We start from the raw sequence: 22,310 nt of genomic DNA, 5'->3' as shown, positions 1-22,310 counted from the left end.
GAGGGGGGCGGAGCGTGGGCGGGTCAGCTGGGAGGCGGGATCTGGGAGGAGGCACGGGCTCACGGAGGTAAACAAAGTCCCAAAATGGCAGCCCGGTCCCTGAAACGAGACTGGGGCACAGCCGGAGTACAACACAAGTCACAAACACTCTCAAGACACTTCTCTTTTCCCCACACAGCAAAGTCCACAGTGCGCAGCAATAACCAAATAAATTAAAATCAGGCAAATTAATTCAGGCGCCGAGTGCGCAACCACTGTACTCAATTAAATGTTTAAGATGGGCAAAAGCGATACCAGGCGCTGCGAGCGATCTCTTTATGTGCAGGCAGGCAGCAGCGCGATGTTCCCTTCTGAAAGGCTCAGGCTGCGGGGAGCACAAGCGTCCGTAGGGAGGCAGAGGGCGAGGGGAGCGACCGTAGAGGAAAGCGTCCACACGGTCACAAATGGCCAGGGGATGGAGCGCCGTAGCTGTACTCGTGGGTGGGCGGGTCAGCTAACTGATGGGTAAACTATGAAATAGTGAAGGTGAAAAAAGTATAAGAAGGAAATTATGTCTACTCTTTAAAATTCCAGAAATCAGACAAGCCAAACTTCTCAATCTAGACTTTTTATACAATACCATAATACTATGGAAAAATGTATCTGAAACATTTGACTGCTTACAAACCTACTATTCTTCCTACCAGATCTAAAGACCCACCAATTCAGAACCCATCTTAAAAACTAGTTTGTGGCAATGCTTTGTTTTCTATTCTCAACTTTACTCTTTATCTCTAAAGAGGTGTTAATTCTTCCCATTGTTACTCAAAGTTCTCTGCTCCCCATGTAGCTGGTACTAGTTATATAAATGTTGTTGAAACGTAAATAAGTAAGTGCAATATTGGCTTTAATATAAAGAACAATGTGGGTCCAGCTGTTGAAAAAATGGTTTGATAATATATCTGTTGGGCCTCTTTTAATTACATGGTGTTCGGGCTATCTCTTTTTCTCTGATTTAAAATATATATGTTCATTGAAGTGACATATCATACTTTTATAATAATTCCAAACAAGATCTCTCAGTCAAATATCTGACATGATGTTGCACCTAACACCATCTCATAGAGGCTGTGTGCTCTCCATTTCATAGTCTGTGTGTCTCCTGCTCAAATGACTGCAGTCTGCAGGTGAAGGTTATCTTGATGGATTTCACCATAGAGTTCTAGTCTTGCAACTTTCCCCTAATCCTGTGCTGGCGACGTTGGGAATGTAAGCACATTATGATGTATAAACCAAATAGTTTTGGAAGTTGGGTTCTTTTGATTCCATCAGCATGTGTGGAGCACCTAAATGCCCCTAAGATAGTTCGGCATGCACTCAATAGTTTGGCTTACCCACATAAATATTAAGGCCACTAGGTTTTTGGTCCTTGTATGGTCACATCTCAAAGCAGTCAGACAGTCTTCAGGCAACTGGCTCATGGGCATTACTGAACATCTCACAACAGACAGCCAGTCGTCTGGTGGTGTGCCTTTGGAGATGACTGGACATCACACCACAGGGAGCCAGTGGTCTGGTGGCTGACCCAGGACATTTGTTATGCAGTCTGCAGGGTTTACTAGACTGCTGCATTCGATAGTCTGATGCCCTAGACCAGTGGTTCCCAAACTTTTGACTCCTGAGGACCCCCATTGAGTCACCACTGGAAGCCGGGGACCCCCAAGCAATTTGTATGAGTTAAATTTCAAATATTAAAACAGTAATTCGAAAAAAATACACGTGTGCATACAAAACAAATACTCAAAGTACTAAGGATTTTGGGGCCAGATGTACGACCATTTCATTTAGCTCCTCGCAATTGGCGACACATGGCGAGTGGCAAATTGCGAGTCGCTAAATGAAATGTACAACAGTGTGTTTAACACTGTTTGGGATTCCCAATGGGGTCGCAAATTGCGAGGTTCATTAATATTAATGAGCCTCTCGCAATTTGCGAGCCCATTGGAAAAGCCAGCCCTCCCAGGTATGGTGGCCTGCTGGGCTCTGCAGGCCACCATGTCTGGGACTGCTTTTAAATAAAGCAGTTTTAAAAAGAAAATGCAGACCGTTTACCATGCATTTAAAGAAAAAGAAAATGAAACATTTTCGTTTCATTTTCTAAGGGCAGGCAGAGGTCCCTGGGACCACTGCCTGCCCTTAAAAAATAATTTTTCATGCATTTGCAAAGGGGAAGGGGTCCCCCTGAGGACCCCTTCCCATTTGCAAATGCATTACCATCTACTTGAAGGATCGTAATTGCGAATGTTTTGCGACCGCAAAACATTTGTACATGGTTTTGAGACCCACTATTTGGAAGGGAATGCGCCTTCCAAATAGCAAGTTGCAAAACGTATTTAGCGAGTCGCACACAAATTGCGACTCGCGAAATAGGCAATGCACATGGTCCAATAGGTTTTTGCATGCGCAAACGGGTTTTGTAGGATGCCAGAGCACTTTACATCACACACATATAGAGACATTGAATCATACATGTAAATCAGTGGGTATATGTTATGTTATGTTAAGGTTTTATTTGTATAGCGCACGGCTACTCAACAAGAGTGTCCCGGCGCTTTCAGAGAGCGACTCAGCAGTTAAAAAACATAACAGTCAACAAACAGAGAAGAAAGAGTGAAAGTAAAAGAAACAGCCTAAAGATTAAAAAGCCAGGTCTTCAGGTTTTTCCTAAACAGGAGCAAACTAGGAATGCTGCGCAAAGCGAGGGGCAAAGAGTTCCACAGCTGGGGGGCCTTAAAGCTGAAAGAACGACCCCCGATGCGAGCCTTCCTCACACGGGGCACCACGGCCATGAACAAAGATTCCGACCGCAGGGAACGGGCCGGACGGTAAAAGGCCAGTCTGCGCTGCAGATACTTAGCACCGGAGCCAGAAAGTGCCTTATGCACCAGCGTCAGCGTTTTAAACATTATCCGCTTTCGGATAGGGAGCCAGTGAAGTGACTGTAGCACCCCAGATGTTCTTGCCCGCCTATGAAGGCCGTATATGGCGCGAGCCGCAGAGTTCTGCGCCACTTGCAGCCTTTGGATCAGATACTCCGGAAGCCCTAAATAAAGAGCATTCGCGTAGTCTAGTCTAGATCCTATGAGAGCTTGGACAATGATCTTCCTGTGCTCCTCTGTAAGCAGGGGTAGGAACTTCCGGAGCATCTTGAGGATGCCAAAGCAGGTGCCCGTCAGACCAAGAATGTGCAATCTGAACGTGAGGTCATTATCGACCTTGACACCCAGATTTTTGGCAGCCACAGATGGCTGGGCGGGGGGGCACATATCAACCGGCCACCAGTCACGCCATTCCGGTTCCGAAGCACACCCAAATAGCAGAACCTCAGATTTACTAGAGTTGGCCTTAAGACCATTCTGCTGAAAACATACAAAATGTTTAAAAAGAGTGCCTGGTCTGGAAAAGCACAAACTCCGGATTCAGAACATAACACAGTGGCTAGCACTGACTTTAACATTAAAAATGAATTTCCACCCAAATAAATCTTTTTAGCAGCATCAGGATAATGAATACCTGGGGAAAAACATAAGTTACTATCGGGTACCATGCAGTTTGCAAGCAGCTCTTTGATGACAGTTTATAGGTCCCTCTGCTACATTACAATTGTCACTTGTGAAGTGCACAGTAACGAAAGAATCTCTGTGACAAAAGCAGTAACCACGAACCTAAGCACATAAAATACTGCTTTTTAAAATGCATGTTACACGTTCTTTGCAGTAGGCACATTAACCCTCTGTGCTACATTAGTTAAGTCAAAGCTGCCACTGAAGAAAACTCTCCTCACGCTCCAGCAGGTACATTAATCACTGGCATGATCTTGACACTTTTATTGTTGCTGGAAAGCTGCTAATTATTCAAGAAACTTTTCTGTGCTTTTAAAATTGTTGCCTACGGACCCCCAGGGAAGTCCGCGGACCCTAGTTTGGGAAACACTGCCCTAGACTATAGTGGCGTTGTCACCATGTTCCGTTTCTATGAAAGCTCGTTCTCCTTTTAAGCAAACAGTAGGTCGCTACTTTTTGAAGCTATCCTGGACCTCTGCCTAAATAGCCCTTCCGGATGGTGCAATGAACTTTGACCCTTATTCTACAATTGACAAAAGGCACTTTCATGTCTGGAATATTTGATTGTGCATCTGCAGATACTGGCAGATATCGACAACTTAAGGCTCTCATTATGTTTACCAATTTGTTGATTCACAGGAGTGGGAGGAGTCGCCGCCATATCAAAAGCCGCACGTTGATGCCATTGACCACTGAATTGAAATTCAATTTAGAGTTGGAAATACTAAGCAGTTATTTTACTAATCAAAGGGTGGCTAGGAGGACTCTGTTTCTCTCAGCACCAGAATCTCAGTGTTAGTTCCATTTAGGCGCAGTGCTTAATTTGTAAAAGAATGAGTGCCAGTATCCAAAGCTCTGCTCAGAAGCCAACTGCCATCTCCATTACATGTCAGCCTGCCAAATAGCAATGCTCTGCAGTCTTGAATCCAGGACAGGTCTCTTTCATTCACTGCCAGACGTGCCTAGCACCTTTATTTCACTCTTGGGGGGTTCCTGCTTTCTCCCATTGTGATGGTTTTTCTGTCTTTCTCTTCCTCCTTCCTTCCACTTTGTGGTTATACTTCTTTTGCCCTCAGGAAATGTCTGCATACAAATAAGTGCTAATCCTAAAAAATGAGTGCCTGTGGCCCCACCGGTAACCAACAGCTGAAACTAAGCAATGCGGCATTGAAAGGTGTCTTTTAGCCAGTGATAGATGAGGTCCAAGCATATAGTCATTTACGTTTGGGGACTGTCCCATTTTCAATCCAGATCTGGACTTGGGTATGATCTGTATATATGCGGAGCTTCATTTGCTAATGTTCTAGGAATGGTGCTAAATAATACTTGTTGATGTAGAAAAGTATGCAAGATAGGTGGACCTCCGAAGAACTCTGCATCAAACCATATGTGATTACAACATTGACACAATACGAAGCTGAGAGCTGCAGTTAGAGTGATAGCACTGTATCCATTTCAGGGAAGATCTAACTACTCCAACTCATCACTTGAGTCTACTCAGCAGCAAAAGAAAACACAGACAGCCACATTTTGAGGTTGTTTTTAAAGCCAGCGAAAAAAGTGGTCCCTGCTGTTTTTAGACCTGTTTTATTGTTCCACTATAAAGTGAGGAAAAATGATTCAAACTTTTTTTAATTCAATTGAATACACTGTGGTAATTTTACACTAACTGTAAATAGCTAAAAGCAGGTATAAGAACTTATCACAATCCATTTGTAATCCACTCGTTGCTAAAAACTTGTAAAACTGGCACAAATACAGTTTCCACGCATTGTTTTCACTGTGTTCTATGTCAAGCCGAATTACTCCAACTTTTGGATTACGGTGGAGACGTCAGGCGGGACCATTCTTATCTGGAGAATTAGCAGATATTTGACTGTCGGTTTATGCCACAAAGCAGCACTCAGTATATGGATCGCCCATCCACAAAACAGGCGGATGCCGCAAACCTTCCTTTATGCATTCTTACTGAGGCCTTACATGCTCACTTATTCATTTTGTTCATCTTGCCCTTTCTCATTTATTAACTGTTAGAACTGTGATGTTGTTGTGTCATATTATTTCACAGTTTATTGCTGTGCACTAATGCAGTTCCATAATGTAGGTGTGTCAAGTTGTAGACTTTTACTGCATTATTTGTTTAAAACTACAACAATGCAGAATATGTGATATTGTTGTAACTATCCTTGTAGTATTGCTACGGAGGGTTGGTATGCTAGTTTTGTTTCACTGCTGTGGTGTTGTTATTGTGGTGCTCTTTCTGTAGTTTTGGCACATTATTGTTGCAGCATATTGTTGTCACAGTATGGTTGTTGTAGTGCTGTTGTCATTGTTTTGTAGCTGTTGTGCGGTCTTTGTAGCTTAGCCTTGTGTTGTAATATTGCCTTTGTGGTGTTCTCACTGAAGTGCTGTAGATGTGGTGCTGTAATTTTAGTGTTCTTGGACTGTGGAAGTGTTGTGGTTTGGTAATGTTGAATGGCTGTTGCTGTAGTAGAGTTTCACCTGCTGCTTTGGCGCGTTGTTGTGGCGCATCTAGCGGGCAAAGCAAAGAGAAAGAGGCAGCTAGGCCTAGAGGAAAGTAGATGTTCCAGCAGATGAATTAACCCTGCATTAATAAATGCCGCCAGGAATACTCGAAAGCACACAGAGCATGCACATAGAAGTGAGACAACTTTTTTCCCTGGTCAGTGACTGCACAGGTGAAGGAATATCCTGGCCCCATTGAGAAACACCATCACAGTAGTATTTGCATGGATGGCTCTGAAGCATTACTCAGGCCATACCTAAAATTAACTCCGCCATTTTGGAGAAGTACTATACAGAACTGCGGTGGGAGGTGTTTTGCTTAGGAGCCCAGGATGTGAAGACCCATTCAGATATGTTCTTGCTCATAAACAATTCGAGCTTACTGAAGGCTGACCCAGAAAGAAATCTGCTTCAGGTCCTGGGTGTCCCAGTTACACTGGCCGCCTGAGTGACACACCAGGGCAGAGCTGAGAGGCAGACAGAGTGCTTGTTAGGCGAGAGGACATATTTAACCTAAGATAGGCAGGCGATCATTCAGAGCCCAGAAGGACGTGTGCAAATGCACTCCGAGGATTACTTTGCCCATGTTCGTTTGTGACCTTTTCCCGCAAAACATTCTCCATCAAATGTTTTTACCGAGAGCAAGGATGTGTTTGTCTGCAAGATATTCAGTGCAACTGACAGCTCAAGTGAACTGAAATCCACAGAAAAAGATATAGTGCTATTTTTGGGGAAATGGGGTAGGTGTGCAGACTATCAGGGCCAACCACTTTCAAATCATGTGTGAAGAGCATCTACATAGAGCCACAGTAATGACTGACGAAAATAAAAAAAAACACTAAGGAATAAAACTCAAATTTTAATTTTTTTAACATTCATATTTTAGAGTTGAAAAGCACATCTTCATATCGAGTAGGGACACACTACACCGTTATTCATCATCAATATCTCTGGTTGTATTTCCCATTTGTACTGTATGCTTCACAATCTCATTCCATCCATTCCATTGCTATAAGGAAGCTAAAACCCATACTGGAAGGGAAACGCACAGAATATTTGTATGCTAATTTATTGCAGGTAATTAACGGAAATCATACTTTGCCAATTATTTTCTAGTGGTTTCTATCACATTTTACTTTTATATACTCACCTGTAACATCAAACTAGATTCTTATAGGATCTCCTAAAAAACTATAAAACTGTACTATAAGAATGTTGAGTCTTTTCCTTTTACACACCAAAGAAATTCCTAATCTTTTACTGAGAAGCTCACAGGAAACCACTCGAAATATGACAAAAACTACTCGGAAAAAAACTTGCAGATAATTTTATAGCTGTAATTTCAGTATTTTGCGTCATTAGTAACACGGCTAAAACTTGTGATGAAATTATACCCCACAACAAAATGTGACGTTTTGATTTAGCAGGAAGCATTCATATTTATTACCCATTTGGGGATTATTGGCAGTATAATGATATTTTACTCATACCCCCCAACATTATGAAAAAGGCTTGCAAGAGACGAGTTATTTACTATATAGGCAGAATATCTGTCACATAAACCAAAATAGGAGCAGGGAAAATTAATGTCTAGAGGTGTGCAAAGTTGTCAGTAAAATCAGAAAATAGCTAATGGCCTATCTGCCAGAATTTGTAGCAGAATTCCAAATTGTGGGAAATGATAGTTTCTTACTTAATAACCCTAAAATATTACTTTCAGTGTTCAGACTAATTTCAGATTTTATTACAAGGAGGCATTTCAGAGAATGCAAATCCTAAAATAGTTCCATACTTGTAAGCATCAGTGTGCATGTATACATTCTTCAAAATCATTAGTCAAAATGAGACAATACTCTCATCTAAAAGGATGAAGGGAGTAAGGAGCATTATTTTATGTTTCTGGGGAGTTGTATTCAAAACAAATATTAATAGTTCACGTGTCTACAATAAGGGTAATCTCATCTGCAAAAGCGAGCGTTTTGTTCTGCTTTGGAGGGGCAGGGTGGTATAATGAGGAAGGAGTGTATCAGGCATTATTTAGTGTTGGAGGCTGTGCAAACTACATTTCTTTTACATGTTAGTAAGTGCAGAGTTTTAATGTTGATGGAGGAGCTCAAGACTTAGGAAAAGAGATGGTATTTCAATGTTAATATGAAGGCCTGCAGGTCTCTGGTGATCTACAGTGGCAAAGGAGCCAGCTCAAAGAGAGTAACATCGAAAGTGGAGCAGCTTGCTATCAGGAAGAGAATGGAACAGATGTTCTAGAGGACCTTGTGGGTCTTATAAGTCTGGTTTGTTATATTTAGGGCTATAAGAAATTGCATTGTTTTCTAGCAAAATTTCACAAAATTTAAATGGAACTTGCATGACTTTTTTTTTTTTCTTTCAAAAAAAATTTATTTTGAAGATTTTATGATACAGTACAGTAGTAATGCAGGGGGGGGGATATTTACAGCGGGGAGTTCTTGGCATCTTTCTGGTTACATGGTTGCCCCGAGTATACATAGTTATAGGCTGATTTTTAAAGTCACGCCACAACTCGCACAGACTAAATACTGGCTCTTACACAGAGCCTTCTGGACTCTTGCATGACTTTTTTAAAGCCAGTTTGCAGCTCACATCAAAAGTCTTGTGTGACACTGACTCCCTTGGTGTCTTGCAGGACCTATTTACATGCTCATTTGCTTTACATGTACCTTGTGTATTTTTCCACACTTAATGATAATGTCATTTTAACCTTTGTTTTTTTCAGTGAATATACATAGCCAAGACTCAGAAGGGTTTCTGCCAAAACAAGCACCAGCAGAAAGAAGCTCCAATGTTATGTTATGTTATACTACATTTATAGTGCGCACAGATACCCTAGAGTATCCCGGCACGAAATGCTAGTAGGAGGAGGCTAAAATATAACAGGAATTAGTTAAAAAGCAGGATTTTGAGATGTTTCTTGCACACTCTACTGTCTTGAATGTTGTGCAGTGCCATCGGAAGGGAATTCCAGGCTTCAGTCGCCTCGAAAGATAGGGAGCTGCCGCCCATCCTAGTGAGGCGGAAACGAGGGATGACTGCCAGACGGTGAACAGTGTAGCATAAATGCCTTTGTGGAACATAAAAGGAGAAAAGTCTCCTATGATAGAGTGGGCCCTCACCGTGTAAAGCTTCATGTGCCAAAGTGAGAGCTTTGCACTGAACACGGCGGGCCACAGGAAGACAACGAAGGTCCCGAATATGTTGCTTCATGCTGGATCTTCCTGGGATTCCGAGTAGAACCCTAGCTGCCGCATTCTGTATGGTTTGCAGTCTTCTTAAATGGTAACCAGCAGGCCAATGTATGAGGCATTTGCATAGTCAATACATGACAAGATAAGAGCACGGGTCACCATTTCCTTAGCTGGCCGGATCAGCAGGGGAAAGAACTTTCTGAGGGATTTCAGCGTACCAAAGCACAGTCCAGCCAGTTTTTTTATCTGCATAGAAAACCTGAGGTCTTCACTGAACCAAATCCCCAGGTTCTTAACAGGGTTGCCGACAGAGTTGGGCGGGGGATATTCAGTAGGCCAGATAGCTTCCTTAAAACGTGGGGGAAAGGGTCCGTACAGGAGAAACTCGGACTTGTCTTCACTGCACTTCAACTGCACCAGTGCAAGCCATTTAAAAACAGTGGAGAGACAGTCTTTCACTTTGTCCGGGCCCAGATCATTTTTCTTCCAGGTGAAGAGGAGCTGGGTATCATCGGCGTAAGCAATGATCTTTGCTCCCAACTCCTCTGCTAGGTAGATCAGGGGAGTGACTTAGATGTTAAAGAGCAGGGGACTCAAAGTAGACCCCTGTGGTACTCCCCTAGTCCCCTGTCTGGGGGCTGAGAAGAACGGAGGCTGCCATACCTGTTGGGTCATGTCCTCTAAAAAGGATTTGAGCCAATCTCAGGCCTGGCCAGAGATCCCAATACTTGAGAGGTGAGCAAGCAAATGATGATGAGGCAATGTGTCTAATTTTTCCTTGTATTCCGGAAAGCAGGAGGTGGTGCATGAAAAATGTAAGGTTTAAGTGATGTTGTAGTTAGGAACTGTTATGTTACTTTACATTTAAAAAAAATTGGAAATTCACTGAAAAAAACAAAGGTTAACGGGATGTAATAATTATGCGAAAATGTCAGTTAAAACATACAATTTTAAACTAATACAAGCACTGAAATTCACCAGGTATAGTTATCTCAAGTAACTATGACTCACACCCTGCCATGCACACAGTTGTTATCAACAATGTAATTTCAGATGTTGCAGTCATGTTATCAATTATGTCATTGGACATGTCATGTATGATGTAATATGGGAGGTAGGTTCATTACTCCTGGTCCCGTTGTCGACATCCCATTCATTACTTATAGAGATAACCATCTCCCAGGCAGAAACAAGAATGCTGGGATCCCTACCCCACCCCCTCCAACTCGTAGTACTTAACCAGTACTTAACCAGCAATCTGCCTGTTCTTTTTTTCTGTCTGCAATCAGAATGGGACAAGGATGTTGCTGAATGCTGCTCCTGCTGGTCGGAATTGGCGGTCTACCTGTTCCCCATCCGATGGCCGGGCTGTTTCGGTGGGGTGTTTTCGGGTGCTTTCCGGACTGCTTGGCTTGCAAGGAGTCGCTGGCTGGCCTTTTGCGGCTGGTGTGCCAGATCCACAAAGCGATTCCAGGTTGCGGCATGCGTCTTCCTTATGGCCAGACCGGTTGAAAGACGTGCTGCAGCAGCATGTGTTGGCCCACCTGGTCCTTGGTAGAAGGCTATCTCGGAGTTGTGTGCACGGATGCCTCCCAGCCTGCTGTGCTTGCCAGGAGGCATGGAGGTTGCTGACCGGCTCTCTGCGGCTGGTGCACCGGATCCTTGAAACGGCTCCAGGTTGCGGGGCGTGCATCTTCCAGATTTACCTAGCCAGTTGGATGACGCACTGCAGCAGCTGGTACTTGGTGGGGGCTTTTTCCATAAGCCTGGCCGCTTCCTGTGGATGGCTGTCATCCCTGGTTCTTGGGACCTGAGGGTGGCCCCGCCAGTGTTTGGTCTCCATTCCTGGGGTCAGTGGAGTTGGCTGTCTGGTGATGTAGCTGGCTGGGTCCCTGCCGCAGGGGTGTGTTGGGCATGCCTGGGTTTTGGGGTCTGCTGGCCCGGGGGGATGGCTATCTCCATAAGTAATGAATGGAATGAGGACTGGAAGGGTAGCACCCAAAACATCAGAGTCAAAGCCACGCGTTCCAGGACACTGCAAGCGTAACTACGCTTGCCTGAACAACGCATCTGCCTTTACCAAGCTTATACGTCATTAAGGAAGGTGTCCTCTAGTGTTCAGGATGGGCAGGGACTCGGGGAGAAGTGTCGGAACAGGAAGCTCCGGTTGCAGACAGGTAAGTGGGACTGGGGACAGTTCTGGTGGGTCACTTTCATGGGTAGGAGTGCTGCTTTCAGGAGGGGGCTGGGGTACTTTTGGAAAGGGGCAGATTTGTATGGCTCAGGGATGGGGTCAGGGTACTTCTGAAGGGGGCACGTTTTTAGGGTCCGGTGAGGGGTACTTTTAAGAAGGGGCAAGTTTTTAGGGCTCAGGACAGGGGGAGGGTGTTGGGGTAGTTTTAAGGGTTGGGTTTGGGGGAGTGTCTTTTAGTAAGGGGGCAGTTTTAGGCCTCAGGGCAAGTGGAAGGAGTTGGAGTAGTTCTAGGGACTGCACAGGGGGGGGGTTGGGGTAGAGTATGTTAAGGGGCAGGGTTTTAGGCATCAGGGCAGGGGAGGGAAAGGGGTAGTTTTCAGGGCAGGTTTGAGCCTCAGGACGGGGGAGTGGCAGGCAGGGGTTTGGCAATTTAGGGCTTAGGGCGGGCAGTTGGAGAAGCGGCAAAGTTACCCACACATATCCCCTTACCATAAATGCCTTTACAAAGGAATGTGTGGTTAAGACACATTCGTGGTTTGGGCTGCGTGGTAGAGGCATACGTGGTTTAGCCGGACCGGAGGGACCTGGGAGTAATCAGCAGTGCATGGTGAGGGTCGAAGTTGTAGTTACATTAGTGTATATGTTATAGTTGATCCTGCCCTGGCGGGACTTCTTCTCCGACCTACCATGTATTACTCATATAGCTATATACGCAGGTGCCTCTTTGTAAATGATGAAGAACCTGAAAATATCTGTAGGCCTGATGTCACTCAGTAGCATGGAAACGCTCAGACTGGAAACCCAGACACACTATGGCCCAATCTTGTTCTGGCTATCTTGGAATTCACTCAATCCTCCTATCTGCCCCACCAGTACAGGTACTAGAGTCTTTGCTGTCCAAGGGAAACTTCATGAGTGTGCCCTTCCACCTTCAGGCAACTGATTTGTGTAAGTTTCTTAAGGTGCAAGGAAGTACTGCAAAAGTATTGACAATTGTTGTCCAATCAAATTAAAGTCACTGTGAATTAGTAGCAATAGCCTTGAATATCCAGCATGCTTAACAAGCTCCTCACCTTAAATTCAATCCGCTTTTTATATTGCTCTGTGGTGCTTTTCAGAGAACTATGCTGCATTCTGCTCAGTAACCATTTTGTTCTTATTCTTGCCCTGTCCTTTGCCCAATCGCATTCACTGTGCTTCTGACTGCAGGTTTACCAGACCATGGATTATGATTTTTAGAAAAGCAGACACACTATGGCCCAATCTTGTTCTGGCTATCTTGGAATTCACTCAATCCTCCTATCTGCCCCACCAGTACAGGTACTAGAGTCTTTGCTGTCCAAGGGAAACTTCATGAGTGTGCCCTTCCACCTTCAGGCAACTGATTTGTGTAAGTTTCTTAAGGTGCAAGGAAGTACTGCAAAAGTATTGACAATTGTTGTCCAATCAAATTAAAGTCACTGTGAATTAGTAGCAATAGCCTTGAATATCCAGCATGCTTAACAAGCTCCTCACCTTAAATTCAATCCGCTTTTTATATTGCTCTGTGGTGCTTTTCAGAGAACTATGCTGCATTCTGCTCAGTAACCATTTTGTTCTTATTCTTGCCCTGTCCTTTGCCCAATCGCATTCACTGTGCTTCTGACTGCAGGTTTACCAGACCATGGATTATGATTTTTAGAAAAGCATAAAGGATACATTTGCACCGTCTGCGGACCTTATCAAACTGAGAAAACAATAGCTTGTTTCTCAAGTAAAAAAGTATTTAGTACATAGTGATTGCCACCGCAAGTCTTGTCATTTTGTTGTGCATTAAGATACAGCATCTAATATTACCCAATAGGTATCTTACTCAATGAATAGAACAAAACGCATGGAAATCTACTGAAGTGCAGCATGGTGCAACTCTCAATATGCGTACTGTAGCGTTTTTCAAAAGAAAGGTTGACTTCTTTCTTTTCTACTCAGACTGACTGTTAGACCTGGCATCCTTGGCATGGTTTCCCCTGACTTTTGGCCTCTACCTCCTGTATTTTTTATACAGTGCTTGATTTCGTTTTTGCTGGTTTAGATGCTTTGGGCACTTTGCCACTGCTGATCAGTGTCAAAGTGCAAGAGCTCCCTGTGGAAATTGGTATTGTGATTGGCTATCCATGATTGGCATATTTGTATTACCAATAGGTCCGTAGTAAAGTGCACTGAGTATGCCAGGGCTAGTAATTCAAATGTTACTAGTGGGCTTGCAGCACTGGGTGTGCCCCCCACATAAGTAGCCCTAAAATGATGCCTCGGGCCTGCCACTGCAGTGCCTGCGTGTAGTTTTTTGACTGCCAGGTCAACCTGGCCAGTGTAACCACTTGCCAGGCCTTACCCTTCCCTTTTCTTACACATGGGACACCCCTATGGTAGGCCCATGGTACCCCCTGGGCAGGGTGCAGTGTATGTGAAAGGTAGGACATGTACTAGTGTGTGTAACATGTCCTGGCAGAGGTCCCCCGCATCCACAGAAACAGAACCGGCGGGAGAGCTTTCTTCTACATCGCAGCCAGGACCTGGAACAAGCTCCCCATGAAAATCAGACGCTCCTCGACCATCCACACATTCAGAAAGGACCTCAAGACCTGGCTCTTTGACTGAGCCGGAGCCGTTTCCCCCACCCCAGCGCCTTGAGACCCTCACAGGTGAGTAGAGAACAACGACTTTTGGGGAATAATCATCCGGGAAGTCAAGCGGAACCTTTGCTGAGGAGAAGAGCTGGAGAAACTGAAGAGAAGGACTTCTCTTGCTGTGTTCTTTGGTTAACCTGCAGTTGCTATTCTGCCAAGGAAAGGAGAAGGACTTTGCTGAGTGCTGTGTCCCCTGCTTGAAGAAGATCTCCAAGGGCCTGAAGAGAGCTGGCCTCCTGTTTTGAAGTCCCAGGAACAAAAAGGACTTCACCCCCACTCCCCCTGAACTCTGCTGTGTGAGTTCTGACCTGCCTAGAGTGCTTGCTCCAGTTGTGGAGCCTCAGGAGGTTGTTGTTTGCTGTTTTGGGAGCTGGAAGAAGAAGCGTGAAAAGATCTGCAAAACCCATCGCATCGCTCTTCTTGCAGCACATTTCACCGGCGCATCTCGACGGTGTGAGAAGATTCCCATTGCATCGCCTGCCTCCGTGAAGACCGTCGCAGTGCCTGTTGCCGCTGCAAGAATTGACGCATCGAGGGGTTGCAGCTGAACAGGACCAACGCCGCGCATCGCCGCCGCATAGATCGCAGTCGCATCCCGAATATCCCTGCATTGTACCTGTGTGAGACGTTTTCCTGGCGCATCACCTACCAACAGGAACTGGCACGAAGACTCAACGCATCCCTCCCCCTACAGACCGGACTTGACGCAACCCGTCCGCTGCATGCAGCGGGGCTGTCGCATCGCCTTCCCAGGGTCTCAGGAGTAATGCATCTCTTCATTTTCCGACGCTGTAGCTGTTTGGCTTGGAACTTTTGTTGCATCGCACCGGATCGTCGCAATGCATCAAGGCCCCATTTTGTCACCTTGCACCGAGGCGCCATCTTGTCGCATAATCACCGGAGTGCAGGAAGACCCGACGCATCCCCTTCCCGGCGACCCCTTTGTTTGCTTTGCGTAACGCATCTCAGGTACTTTTGTGAACAGTCAGGCATCCACAGATTTCTATGGTACAAGTTCTTGAACTCTTTTTAAAGTCATATTTTTACCTTTGTATGTTGGATTTTTGGCGTTTTGGTTTTGTGTAGTTTAGATAAAGAGAATTTATTTTTCTAAACTGGTGTGGTGTCCATTTGTGGTGTTTTCACAGTTTTACTGTGAGTATTGATACAAATACTTTACACATTGCCTTTGGGATAAGCCTGTCTGCTCGTGCTAAGCTACCAAGGGGGTGAGCAGGAGCTATCCAAAGTGTGTATCCCCCTTACCCTGACAATACGCAAGGGTTGCTATTTAGTCAAAGGTAAGTACCTCTGCCAAATAAAGACCCCCAGTTCTAACACTGACGTATTTGAAATCCAGGGCTGTAGCATCATTCGTAAGACCTTGCGCCACAGGATCAGTGGTCTTTTGTCTGTGTATTTCCTAGCACAGATTGTTTCACCTTTCACCTGTCAACTAAGCTCTCCACCACCGTGAACCCTTTAGGCCACGTAACTGGTAAGTGCTTCTACAGATAGGCATTCACTTGAAATGCTCAGATATTTACATCTTTTGATTCTAATCATGTTTTATTGAGTCTAGATGTAAACACATTTGGCTACGTATTTTTATGCAAAACTAACAGAGCATTTGCATCACAGTTTGCATCTTCTGGTGGCTTGCTTCCAAGTATATTACAATCCTCAAGTATGCTGGGCTTGATTCTCCAAGATTTTTCTGTGAAAAATGTGATTTACTCTTGCAGTAAGGACTTACTCCTGAATTTCCTAGAGTAAGCCAGGACGGGAAACGGCCATTACAACGAAGCCGTAACAACGAAATCGTTAACCACGCATGCAGTACAACGCATGCGTGGTTAACACGAAAGCCTTTACCACGCATACCTTTACTACGAGGTTTGTAGTAAAGGTATATGTGGTAAAGGTAAAAAGAAAAAAAGGGGGGGCTTGGGGGGGGTCTCCCCCCCAAAAAAGAAACTCACCTGAAGTCACGTCGGGTATCAGCGTCGTTTAAGAGAAAACGGAAAATAAACTTCCGCTTTCTCTTAACGACGTATGACGTCACTACGCTAGTAATTGTGGTAAATGTTAAGCGTGGTAAACGAATTCCGTTGTAACGCATGCGTGGTAAAGGCATGCGTTGCAACGGAATTCGTTGTAACGTCATATATTCAGCCAGGACTGTTCTTGCATTTATCGTGGTTGTCTCCTAGAATTCAAGACTAAGGTGGTCGTACTGCAAAAGTAAGACACGGTCAAATCTTTGTGAATCAAGTCCTTTGAGTGTGGCTCAATCTGCACAGCCAGAAGCCTCCTGTCACGGGGGTCCTCTTCCTGCTCTCTGACCGCTGATGTCATGTTTTACATATGTGAACTTTTACTGGACAGCATTGATGTATTTTTGTGCCTTGTTCGGCACTGAAAGATAACCACACATTTTCTTCCAGGCCGCAAAAGAACGCTACATAATGCATATTATGCTGCATTTCTTCAAATACTGTTCTGTAAGTCGCAGCTATCTCAGAACTGCTAATTGAAATCTTCACACCTGTCGGTGGAAGCTATGAATCAGGCCGCCCGCCTATTCCCCATGCGCCCACTGTTCTGTTTTATTGCACAACATCTGAATATCAACGCATCATAAAACAAACTCGCACTCTTTTCAGTCATGCTTGTATTATTTGTCAGTTTGCACAAATCAGCGTCGAGCTAGTCCACTAGCTGCGTGGCCTGCTGGCTCGTTTCACGGGCGCGACGCTTTATATTTGCTAGACAAGAGCTTTTGGCACTCTGGCTATTACTTATTCTTGCCTCGAGTTCTCCATTCACATAGACCGTATTGTTGCCCATCAGAGGTGAAAAACCTTACTTTTCCAAATTGTTCCTGCAAGACCATTTCCCAGTCCATATACCCTCCGGACCTGGAATAGCCAGTCTTTCAGGAAACCCAAAAATACGGAGGAAGGACATAAATGTACCCTGCTTCCTTCCTCCCCTTTTCTAAATACATATTAAGTGACTTGTTCATTAACAATGCTGGTTGGCTGTCATGACAACGGCAGTGTGGGTAAAGAGGACTAAATGTTCTTTCTTCTGAAAAGAAAGTTGCAATGTTCACAATTTTCCATGGTTCGCAGTTTGATTTCTACTTCAACGTGAGCTGCCTCTCTAAAGTTCCAACTTTTAGAAGCAAGCAGCCACAACTGCCAAAAAGTTGAATGTGTGTTTTCAGGGCCTTTCTATTCGTGCCAGTGAGTGTGAGAATACAGGACTGTGCTTATGCTGAGGGGAAGCATTACAACAACAACAAAAACCTTTTGCTCTGCTGGTCTTGGTTATGATGTAATACAATGACGCACAATATGTTGCCATTGGAAATCTAAATGGTGCATGCTACCACACTACAAAGTTGTAAGCGCTTGGAGAAAGCGTACGTTCACTATTGACACATTGATACAAGGGTCCGCTTCACTTTCATACAGGTCATACTGATCGCTCTGTGAGTAAAGAGGATTTTATTTTAATATATATGTAAAACATACAGATCGTAGGTGTGAATCCCACTGATTGTTCCTAGCGTACTTTATTCTGGTTGACAGCTTGTTAGGGGCGGCTCCTCCATTAGGGTTGAGGAGCATCGCCCCCCTGCTTTCTGTGAGAAGCAGAAAGATAAAATGGTATTTCAAATACCATTTTATGTTTCTCCTTCCCGCACTGCAAGAAAGCAGAAGGGTATGCCTGTTTTGGGGGTGGGCGGGTCGGGGAGTAGTGGTTTGCCCAATGCTGTAGGCCCTGACTGTTTGGTCGGCCCTCTGAGGCCGGCCAAACCAGTCATGCACACTCTAACTTTGCTCAATGTAGGCTGCATGCAGCCTACGTAGAGAAAATGGCCTCCCCATAGGCGCTTGGCTCCGTCCCCACCAATCACAACGCTGCCTTTGCAGTGTGGTGATCCTGTGAAGTGTTGTGATTGGCTTAGGGGAGGGAGGCTGTCTGCTTCCTGTTCAGCAGTAGAGCAGGAAAACAGGACCCGGCCATGAGCCGCGATGTTGCGGGACCCAGGAAGGTATGTTTAAAAATATATATATATATTAAACACCCCCCGCCTCCACTCCGCGAAACCACCTCCCCTGCGACCACCCCACCCATCCACCCACCCACGAGTTGTGCCCATTAAACACTGAGAATTTACGTAGTTAATATTCATAAACATATTAACACATAATATATATGTATGATTTAATTTGGGCATTCTTTGGTTACACTGAAAGCCTGACATGGTGCAGCCCTCGGGGAAAGTCATGGAGCAACCATGCCTTTATAGTCTACCAACGAAAATGGAAACTTGACCTGTTTACCCTGGTTGCGAATGGCAGTAGTTTTGGGGTTTAGTAGTTGCACCCAGGTGTGATGTCTACTACCTTATTGGGCGAATTTCAACCCTGTCATCTCTGGTAAGTCACCTCTTTTTGGTTAATATTATTTATCAATTGAAATACTTCCATTTAAGGCCTAAATTCCACAAATGAATACAAACATTAGGATGTGTGTGAGAGATAAGATCATTAAGCTCATCGATAGGGTCACTCCCAAAATGATTGTGAACATTCTCTGTACAAATGGTAGGTGAAAAATGGAGTACTTCACAGAAATAACTAGGACAATCCATTCCTTGTTCCTTTTCTAGAGAACTCCTGGTTGAGATTCACAAGTTTCTTCACCAGTAAAATCCCCGGGGGCATTCCCTCTCAGTGGTAGCACCCAGCTCTGCAATGCATTCTGGAAGCAGGGTGTAGCAAAGCGGGGTCTACTCATTTAATCCTCTGTATTTGTTTTGCTTGGACTATGTGCACTTGGACTTTTATTGTGAGCGAGTCTCACCAACTGAGTCTCACACACTGTACATTCTGTGGAAATGGATTGATAGAGTTGACAGTCAGTGTCTGCCTGTTAAGAAAAGGCTGCTACTGCACAGCTGGGGTATAAGGATCTGGCTGGTTACACATGAATAAATGGGCTCTTGTGTGTCTGACTGTGTCAAACTACCAGACTACCAGTGGCGGCTCCTCTGTGAGGGTGCAGGAGCGCCGCCCCACTGCTGAGAGCCAGCCGATGCAGAGATGAAAAAGAAAATGATAATAAAACAGTTTTGTTATCATTTTATTTTTCATTGAGCTGACTGAGTCTTAGGGTGGGGCGGGGCCATTCTGACAGACATCAGCAGGGAAGAGGAGTGGTGGGGGCTTCAAGTTTGCATGTCAGTTTGGCCGACTGTCTTAGGACGGCCAAAACTGCATACTCTCTTAGAGTTCTCCTACCCGAGCTGTGTTGCATAGCTGCATGGAGAACTTGCACAAGATCCCTGTCCCTGAGTGAGTGCCAAACTAGACAAATTAAAAATTCTGTTAGCCAGTAGCAGGATCAAAAGCCTCCCCACACAACATATCCATTGACTAAGCCTGGCCCAGTCCCTGAGAAACGAAGAAGTGGGGAGGATTCTGCATCTGTAAATTAACTCTTCATACTGTACCTGGAATGGGCCAGCCCTTGGAAACAAAGGATGAAGGCCAGAACTCTGCAAGGGCTCACCTTTGAAGTTTTGGTGGGAAGGGATCAGAAAGCCACACCAGTTGGGGCAGAATCGAGGCTCCCGGGACGATCTTTACATAGACCAATTAAAGTCAACATCTTTAAGTGTCCCAGAATGCTATGTATGTGGGTTGGGGCAGGAGTGAAGTAATCATGTGGTAACCTAGAACAGGGCAGATGTGCCTACCTTTCAGACCTTTCCACCCCCACTTCAAAGTTTCAAAGTTTCAAAGTTTATTTATTTATGTTTTGGCTCTCATAGAGGGCCACATAAAAGATAAAAGAAAGCACTTATAACATAATTAGAAATAAAATATAAAAGAAGCACATGCAACATGTTCAAGGGTAACTACAAATTCAAACAGAATATTCCACAAACATATGATATAGAAGTCCATGATTCATCCATTAGCAAGAGTACCACCAAAAGGCCGATAAGATTTTTATAACATATTAATAAATATCTAAAAATCCTTTAAAAAATTTAAAAATGTAGAAGCAGAACATTTCATTTATAGGTGAGTACAAAAATTGTAGGAAGATATTTACATTGGAAATACCCAAGCGAATGCAAATTGGTTTTAGCCATTTAAGGCGCAAAGTACGAAGTGCCGGGCAAATTAATAGAACATGCATACGATCCTGTATACTTAGGTTACAAAAATTACACATTTTCGATGTTCCATACCATTTGGACAAGAGGATATTCAAAGGCAATAAATCATGACGAATAAGGAACCACAACCTTCTAATGCCATGAGGTATATTCCATAATACGTAGGCTTGGGCTTTCTTGGCAACATATGAGTTAATAAGGAGATCACAACCACCTTTTCTTTGTATCTCGTTCTTGTCTAGTTGAAAGCCTAGTTCCCAAGATGCATGTTTTAGCAAAATTTTTAGTTGTGCTCGAGAGTGGAGGAACAGAGTACTTTCATCCAGTTTCAAGAGAGTCACCGCTTTTCTGAAGTTCTTTATAAGTTGTGAAAACTCTTTAAAGTTGCCTAATAATTCACTTTTAAGTAGAGCTCTCATCGTCCCCGGTTCTGCTCTGGCAAGTGAGGCCACCCAACGTACCAGGGCACATAATCCCTGCACCCAACTGCTCCTTAGGCCGAACTCAAGTCTGCACGCTGCCAAGGAGCAGTTGGTATTTAGTGAAGTCAAGGATCTTAGTAGTTTCCCTTCAGTTTTATGGCAGAAATCCCAGAGTTTTAACTCAACGAGTTCAATACCATAAATAAGGGTAGCGGGGATCTTAGCTCTGTAAACCTCAAGCATACAAGAGAAATGTCTTTTCCCAGTTGCTACGTATAGTGATTTTATGCCTTTACCATGCGCAAGGGCTTTTCGAGAACAGTGATCAATATGAGGCCTCTCGCTCAGGTTGGCAGCAATAATCTTTCCCAAGAAGGTATAAGTTTTAACTACCTCCAACTTCTGACCACCAATCGACCACCCAAAATTTTCTGAGCGGCACAATTTTTTCCCCCTTATGCACATGATTTTGCTTTTAGATATATTAATCCTCATAGAGTGGGCAACTGCAAAGGCATGAAGTGCTTGCAACCTATTTGCTAACCCTTTGGGTGTTAGATCCAAAACGAGAATATCGTCAGCATACATCAAGCAGGAGATGGGGGCCCCCCCTAGCACTGGAGCAATGCCCTCACAAACAGATACGGCTGCAGGTAAATCCTGGGTATATAAAGAAAATAACAGAGGCGCCAAAAGGCAACCCTGTTTCAAGCCGTTTAGAGAGGGTATACGATCAGAGAGACCCCTTTCACCCCCCTGCAACACCCTACACCAAGTTTCCGTATGTAATGTACGAACAAGTTCCAGCAAGTATGGGGGTACTCCAATAGTTGCTAATTTTCTCCACAGCGTTCTGCGATCCACTCTATCGAACGCCGTGGAGAAATCGATAAAAGCTGCGTACACAACTCCCCCTCTCACCTGCGTATACTTGTCCGATATCACATGAAGGGCGGTCAGATTGTCTAGAGTGCCGTGCTCCCTACGAAATCCTGTTTGTTCACGTGGTAAAATATTGTTCGCATCGACCCAGTCCGAAAGTAAATTTAAAAGACACTTCGCAAAGATCTTACCGACTGCGTCGAGGAGAGCAATTAAACGGTAATTGCTGGGGGTATCCCTCGAGCCCTTCTTAAAGATAGGGACCAGGATACTACCCCTCCAAGATGCTGGAACCTTCTTAGAATCAAAACAGGATTTAAATAAGGGATAGAGTGTTTTACTCCAGAGGGAGGGTTCCTGCTTCAGGACCGTCATAGGTAATTCGTCCGGCCCCATTGCACCGGACGAGCGCATGTTCTTTATGGCCATAGCAATTATTTCCTCTGATGGATACATAATTTCTCCATCAGTGAATACATCGGGGGGGCTAGAATCTGCTAAGGTACCATACCCCCCGTAAAGATCCCTGATATAGGCAGACCAAACCTCTTCGGTAATAGGGATTGGGCAGGGGGTTAATCTATTGCCGCAT

The 22,310-nt window shown here is 44.5% G+C and overlaps 1 protein-coding gene across 7 annotated transcripts in view; it reads right to left on the bottom strand.

Annotated features, from left to right (window-relative positions):
• The window catches only part of PDE1C (phosphodiesterase 1C), a 1,852,914-nt gene that overhangs the window by 756,818 nt on the left and 1,073,786 nt on the right, over nucleotides 1-22,310 (bottom strand). The gene's annotated exons all lie outside the window — the stretch shown is intronic.

Source organism: Lissotriton helveticus, chromosome 4_1 (assembly GCF_964261635.1).
Source record: "Lissotriton helveticus chromosome 4_1, aLisHel1.1, whole genome shotgun sequence".
Taxonomy (NCBI): domain Eukaryota; kingdom Metazoa; phylum Chordata; class Amphibia; order Caudata; family Salamandridae; genus Lissotriton; species Lissotriton helveticus.
Note: the sequence above shows the minus strand (reverse complement) of the source record. Positions and strands in the feature narration are given on the sequence as shown.